Genomic DNA, 7,873 nt, shown 5'->3' with positions numbered 1-7,873 from the left:
TATTACTAAGAATGTTGTACAAAAATGAAAAGGCAGGAAAAGTCAAATGCCGTAAACATTTTTGCTTGAACATTCTAGAGTAAGTCTAAGAGATAACTGTGGTGCCTGTATAATGCTAGGAGAATTCCCAGGAATATTACCTGAAAGAATAGGTTGGAAGGTTTAAAAGCCACTGGAGGAAATACTGTTTCCTATGTGTAATTAAACAGTAAAATCTGGGAGACAAGATGATGTTCAGGCCAAACATGAACATGTTAATGGCCGAGAAGAGGATTGTGAGTCTCCATAGATGGGAAGATCATTACAGTTAACAAGATTAACATCCTTTCAAAGTATAACCGAAGGGACTGAATACATTGTTTTGACAAAACCTAATAGAGGAGAGTACAGTTAAAAAAATCAGTGAAGTATACTCTTATACCAAATTAGGGCGGGGTATTGTTATTAAAAGGCTATACTGTGCAGGGACAAAATAAATTTTATTTTACAGGTGGAGCTAATCGCTTAATTTTTATTTTAAGTTTTGAGATCTGTCTCATAAGGATATGTGTGCCATCTTAATTTTTCAAAGGAGGTGTAGATACTAAACATTTTATTGAAACAGCCAGTAGGTGTCTAAAGGGGATGTGGAGCTAAGTTTTATCTTTGTTCAAGTGAGTGGTTTACAGAAATGTGCATGAATGCTTAAACATGTAAGTAGACAACACCAGGCATCTCAGTGTCTCTTATTAACAGCATGAATTCTAGTACAAAGGGCAGCAAAGCAACTGCTTTTGTTCTCATGACCATGGAGAGAGAGGACGCTTCTTTGTAGCCTATACATAACTTACTGATTATAACGAAACTTGCCAAAGAAATTTACAGCACACAGTTTTCTTCACTTCTCTGTCTTGAAAAGACTTAACCCCTTGCTTTCTGAAGTCAAATCAGCAAGCTATTCACTAGATTCCATTTGGGAACAGTCCTTGACTGTTTTTAAAGCTTGGCCTCTAAAACCAGGAAGACTAGAAGTTGAAAATGATTCTTTATCCAAATGATGGCATGCAAAGAATGAGCTGGTTTCCACTCAGTTGAAGGGTCTGCTTATGCACTCTTTTCATTGAAGTCATTGTGTAAGAAGAGTTATCTAGCTGTAGAAGCAGGGAGCAGAGTGTTCAATGATGCTTTAAGTGAATTTTATTTTGATTAAGTAAAATCACATTTAAGTACTCAAATATTCAGTTGCTGCATTTTGCCAGCTGATGTGCCAAAAGTATTTCAGTGTTGATCTGGAAGAGGAAGTCTTATGTGTATGTATTACGTATTATTATCTATTCAGGAATTTCTACTAGAAAAAGGAATACAGAACATTGTAGAATAGATCTGAAGCTTTAGCAGATGTTTGTATAGAAGTTATAAATTAGGTTGATTCTGAATGGGTATTGAAGCAGTTGAAATAACTGAAGATGTTATGGAGGTATGAAAGAAACGTTATTGCAAGAATAAAAAACTAAGAGAAGATCTAGCTTCAGAGTGTAGGAAAAATAGTAGTGAGTAGTAAGATGGAGCAAAGACTGTATGTGGAGAGGAAAGATCACTCTCGTTGAGGATGACAGAGATGTTCTTCAGTCAGGGAATTACTTAGTTTAGAAGGGAAATCTGTGGATTATCTGGTCCAATCATGTTTGTAAAAGGTGAATCACTTTGTAAAAGTCCAGCCTAGTTCATGTTGCTTGGGCTTTGTCCAGCTGTGTTTGAGAGATCCCTGAAGATGGAGATGTATGGATGGACAACCTGTTCCTGTGCTTGTCACTGTTGTGGTGAAATCTTTCTCATGTTCATCTTTTTGGAATATCTCTTGTTGCAACTTGTGGCTGTTGCCTTTTGCTCGTTGCGCACCTCCAAGAAGAATCTGATTCCCTCTTATTTGTAGCCTTTTGTTAGGTAGCTTGAGACAGCAGTAGGAGGTTTTTTGTCCTTCATCCTTCTCAAGACTGACAGCTCTCAGCTTTTCTGTTTGCATCTTATGTCTCAGCCCTCTAATCCTCCTGATGATTTTCCATTGCATTTGTTCCATTATATCTCTGTTTTTCTTGAAGTGGAGAACTCGAAACTGGAAAAGTTTGAAAGATGCTTCTTCCTGAGAGAGAAGGGGAGTAGGGGGAAGTAATCACTTTTTTCACCTGCTGACAACAGTCTTGGTAATTTATGGAGGATCACTGTGATTATTTGTATAATAATATAATGATGAGTCCATGTAAGGTCTGTGGGTGGTATAGCATGTTTTCTTTTCATTCCTTTACTTGTTACAAAGCTGGTTTTGTCACTTTCCAGAAATTGAACCATTGTGAAAGAAATGTGTTTTATAAAAACTGAAACTTTGAACTGGAACAGTGAGAAGTATCAAAGCATCAGTTGCTGATGGTATTCTTATAGCGACTTACTGAAGACAAATTGTAATTTATTGGCTCAGAATTTATTCTCAGAATCATAGAACAGAGCCATAGAATTGATCTGGCTGTAAAAGACCTTTAAGATCATCAACTCCAACCACTAACCTAACACTGCTAGTACCACCACTACACCATGTCCCTAAGCACCTCATCCACACCTCTCAAACATCTCCAGGGATAGTGACTCAACCACCTCCTTGGGCAGCCCATTCCAATGCCTGAGAACCCTTTTGGTGAAGACTTTCTTTCTAATAACCAACCTAAACCTCCCCTGGCACAACTTGAGGTCATTTCCTCTTGTCCTATAGCTTGTCACTTGAGAGACGAGACCAACAGCCACCTCTCTGCAACCTCCTTTCAAGTAGTTGTAGAGAGCGATGAAGTCTCCCCTGAGTCTCCTCTTCTGCAGGCTGAACAACCCCAGTTCCCTCAGCCGCTCCACACAGGACTTGTTCTCCAGACCTTTTACCAGCTTCATTGCCCTTGTCCGGACATGCTTCAGCACCGGTCTTTCGTGTAGTGAGGGACCCAAAATTGAACACAGGATTCAAGGTGTGGCCTCACCAGTGCAAAGTATGAGGGTGACAATCACTTCCCTACTCCTGCTGGCCACACTGTTCCTGATGCAGGCCAGGATGCCACTGGCCTTGGCTACCTGGGCACACTGCTGGCTCACATTCAGCTGGCTGTTAACCAAGACCCCCAGGTCCTTTTCTGCTGGGCAGCTTTCCAGCCACTTCTCCCCAGGTATGGGGTTGTTGATATTGTTTCAGAATAAGTTTGTAATCTTAAAGAAATCTATGATTATATAGATGAAAGTAAACTAAACCTAAAACCATATAGATTTACTGTGACACAGGGAATGTGGGAGGAGAGTATTAGTTCAAAATTTGGAAATAGAGGTCACTGTGTGGATGGAATACTTGAGTAAAGATTTGATTATGACTGCAAAGTGTACATACATTTAAAATATTTGCAAGAAAACACAAGAGTTTATTGTGAGATGCCCCAAGAAACAAACAAAAGATTCTGGAACCCTCAAATTGTTAGCTTTGTGTCAGCAACTAAAAGAGTGAAAGTAAGGAGTGAAATCACTGCCTTGGACATCAGTGTAGAAGTAACGTATGCTCCATGGCTCTCTCCCTGGCTACGAAAGGGGAGGAATAAAAAGGTAATTGAGAAGTTCTGAAAGTAAGGTGATGAATGCAAATGATTAGCATGAATGATCTTTGGTTTTCTGTTGACTTTTTAAGGGCAAAAAGAAGGGTTTGGTGTGAAAGGTAGTTAAAAACTTAGAAGAGAAAGAAAGCATAAGAAATATCAAGTGCTTAGGATTTATCAGGATTATACTCATGGTTGCAGATCAATGAAGAAAATCTGTGAAAAGCCTTTTTGTCAACAAAGGTATTAAAGGAATCTCTTAACATAATTCTTTGAAAACATTAAACTGAATATATGACTTAAAGTTGACTGGTATGTGAAATACTGAGCCAGCATAGCTGGAGAAAATCTTATATGTTCCTTTATACTATTTTAGGACTAAAAAATGCAAACAAAAATGCTCATTATTGAATGACAAGCACTTTAAAATAGGTGTGTTGGAAGCCTAATGGAAGGAGGATAATCACTGGTGTATGATGTTAATATGCTGCCAGCTTTGTTGGAATGATTAGAGGTACAGGCAGGGAAGTGGCACTTAGCATAAAAGACAGCATGAAGTGTAGCAGCGTGAAAATCGTGTGGAGGGGAAAAGGAGCCTGAAGTGTGAAACCTTGTGGAGGGAAATTCCTTCTAATAGTACAGTGCTATAGCGTATTATCAACTCTTGGATCAGCCAATGTTTGTGATGAGAAAATGTTAAGTGAGATTATAGAAGCTGCAAACTTTTTGGCCGTAAAGTTGGAGATTTAACTACCAGCATATGGGTTGAATTGATTCCTCAAAGGTTGTTATGAGAAGATAAAAGCTTTGGATGCAACAAATGGCTGTTTCCGATATTCCTGTAACCAAAATGAAACAGAACCATTTTGGAAATGGGCAGAGGAAGGGAAGATGAGCGCTGTTTTACCAGGAGAGAACAATCCAATTAAATCCATTATACAGGTATTCAACTTCAGGAACTGAATGAAGGAGGCAGATGGTCAAGTAAGCAAGATACTCATGTCTATTAGCAACCCAGAGGCTATTCTGGAAATTCCATCTTCAAGATTTCACTGAACTTTGTACTGTAACAAAAAAAAATCCAGCTAAAAAAATCCAGCTAAAGCTATAATGCAAAAACTGTCTGTGACTCAGTGGGGAAGTTAACAACAGTATCACAAGGAAAAGGACAGCATTAAAACTGTGGAAAGCCTGCCCAAATGAAGATAACAGAAAAACTCATTAAATGTAGCTAGATATATGTAATCAGAACATTCTCCACATACTCTTCTAGAATCCTGATTTTCTTGCAAACCAACCTTCAGCTGATAGGGAATTGGTGGGACCACTTGGTGGCAGCTTAAAAATTTCAGCAGGTTCAAAGAACATTAGACAAATTCAGGGGTAAGAGGTCCAAAGGAAACAGGAATGGACGTATTTGTAGGAAGAAGAGCTTTCTCCTTCTGTGAAGTGAGGAGAATGGATTTTAGGTAGTGGTAAGGCTGGCAGAGTGTCTTTTTAAGGAACATGTCTTACTGCAGGTATTGGAGAGAGTGTGCTGGGCTAGAAGAATCACTAGTCAGACCCAGTAGAGCATTTATTAAATTCTTAGTTGTGGATATAAGGGTGCTTGTTTGCTTGAAGTAGCTTCAAGCTGCTATGTTTAAGGCTTGTGATGCTGAAATAAGATTTTTATATGCAAATGCTTGCTATTGTCACTTACTAAAGGGAGAAAAGTAATTAAACACCTTGTATTGGGTTTACGTGTCAAGGTTTTTGTAACAGGTGAGCTACAGGGGTGGCTTCTGTCAGAAGCTGCTATAAGCCTCCCCTGTGTCTGGTAGAGTCAATGCCAACTGGCTCCAAGATGGAGCTGCTGCATGCCAGGGCTGAGCCCATCAGCAACAGTCTCTCGGATAATGTGTTTAAGAAGGGGAAAAAACCCCAACCCTGAAGAGGAGAGAATTTGGAGCAGAGAGAGCGTGAGCAAGATGCGAGACAAACAACTCTGTAGACACCCAGGTCAGTGGAGAAGGAGGAGGAGGAGGAGGTGCTTCAGGTACCTGAGCAGAGATTCCTTGGCAGCCCATGGTACAGCCCATGGTGAAGCCGGCTGTGCCCTGCAGCCATGGAGGGTTACAGTGGAGCAAATGACCCACCTGCAGCCTGTGTAGGACCCCACCTTCAGGCAGGTGGATGCCTGAAGGAGACTGTGACCCTGTAGGGAGCCTGTGGATCTTTGGAGAGAGGAAGGAGCCCAGGCTGGAGCAGGTTTGCTGGCAGGACTTGTGACCCTGCAGGGGACCCACACCGGAGCAGTTTGTGATGAACTGCAGCCTGTGGGAAGGACTCATGTTGCAGAAGTTGATGGAGAACTGTGTCCCATGGGAGGGACCCCACACCGGAGCAGGGGAAGAGTATGAGTCCTCCACTGAGGAGGAAGCAGCTGCAGAACATGTGATGAAATGACTGGTACCCCCAGGGGGAGAAGGTAGAGAAAAGTGGGAGTGAAGTTGAACCTGGGAAGAAGGGAGGGGTGGAGGGAAGGTGTTTCAGGATTTGGTTTTAGTTCTCTCTTATTGTGATTTGGTTAATTTTCCCCCCAAGTGAGTCTGGTTTGGCTGTGATGGAAATTGGTGCATCATCTCTCACTATCCTTATCTTGACCCACGAGTTTTTTGTTATATTTTCTCTCCTCTGTCCAGAAGGGGAGTGACAGAGTGGCTTTGATGGGCATCTGGCTTCCAGCCATGGTCAGTCCATCACACACCTATAAGAAATGTGCTTAGATTGTGGGGATACTTTGAAGAGTACTGGTATGGACAAGACACAGCAATAAGTTGGTGGAAATCTTTGGATAAGTGTAATTATTGCAGTGAGACTGTAGTACTTAGGCTTAACATGGGATATGTTTTCAGGATAACTGGAGAGAACCAGCTGCATGTTGTTTAAAGCCATCCTTCAAGTGCTTCAAGTGGTTTGCCAATACTTAGAAGGTTGTATGGAGTGTACAAGAAAGCAACCCCTAACCAAAAAGAAAACTTTGGCATCACTAAAAACAAAATGACAATTTGTTTCATGTGTGCAGAATATAGGAACAATAGTGGTTTTCTGAAATACGTGCTTTATAATTAGTGTGCTGGGTTTATAAATACACTATTAATAATTTTATTTGACTTGATCCAGCAAATTTTTTTTTTATGACTGTTAATTTTTAAAGTGTTAAAGTCCATATGAGGATTAGAAATTACAGATCAAACATACAAGACACTGTTCCTAAATTTTTCATTATTTTTAAAAATATGCATATAGGTAACTGCAGTTAATGGTAGATGGCATGGAAAATTAGAAATTTACTTTTCCTTCTAGATATCAAAGAGAACTGATCTAGTAAACTCAATAGAGAAAGATTGCATGATCTCTCTTGCCTTTTTTTTTTTTTAATCAACTGGGACAGATTCTCATCCTAATCTTATTGGAGATGGCAGTGTCTGATCCCATCATGCCAGAGCTCCTGCCAGACTTGATTATTCAGAAATAAAGCACTTCGGCAGGAGTGTTATCTCTGTTGACACTTGTCTTGAAAAGGTCAATATAGTTCTAAGTGGGTTGTGGGTTTTTTTTTTCCTTCTGCCCTGTGTGCTCTGTAAGAAGTATCAAGGCTTGAACTGCTATGGCGTCAACCAAATCTCAAACCTTTTAAACCAGAAAACAGAGTAAATGCTAGAAAGAAGATCAAATCAGCAATGTAGATTAGTGATGTTTTTTATGCTCCACAGCCTACCCAGGATATGCAATAGAACTTGTGGTCAGCCACCTGAAGGATTAGGTGGGGCCCAGTGTTCCCATACTTTCCTGCTCTGGAGACGATTTTACACAGAATCATAGAATGGTTTGGGTTGGAAGGGACCATAAAGACCATCTAGTTCCAACACCCCTGCCAGATGCCCACCCAGCCCCTCTCATAAAATGGAAAAGCTTGTGCATTGAGTTAAGGACAGGGAGATCCCTTGCCAATTACTATCACATGCAAAGCAGACTCATTTTGGGAAAATCAGTTTAAGGTTGTTTTTTTTTTTTAACGTCCTACCACACACAGATAGGAGAAACCTTCAGTTATTCAGATTGTTAAATGTACTCATGGAAGTGGGATGTGAATAACTCCTAAAATGTGACTTCTGTAGGGAGAGAACACTGCAAATAAGTGGCAAACAAAAACTGGAAAACCTGAAGAGGGCATTACCATACTAATGGTTGGAATAATCAGACAATAGCATTTATTCTGTAGCTTATTTCTTTTC

The sequence above is a fragment of the Eurypyga helias genome, unplaced genomic scaffold (genome assembly GCF_000690775.1).
Source record: "Eurypyga helias isolate BGI_N326 unplaced genomic scaffold, ASM69077v1 scaffold4791, whole genome shotgun sequence".
Classification (NCBI taxonomy): domain Eukaryota; kingdom Metazoa; phylum Chordata; class Aves; order Eurypygiformes; family Eurypygidae; genus Eurypyga; species Eurypyga helias.
The sequence above is the reverse complement of the archived record's forward strand: the minus strand, read 5'-3'. Positions refer to the sequence as shown.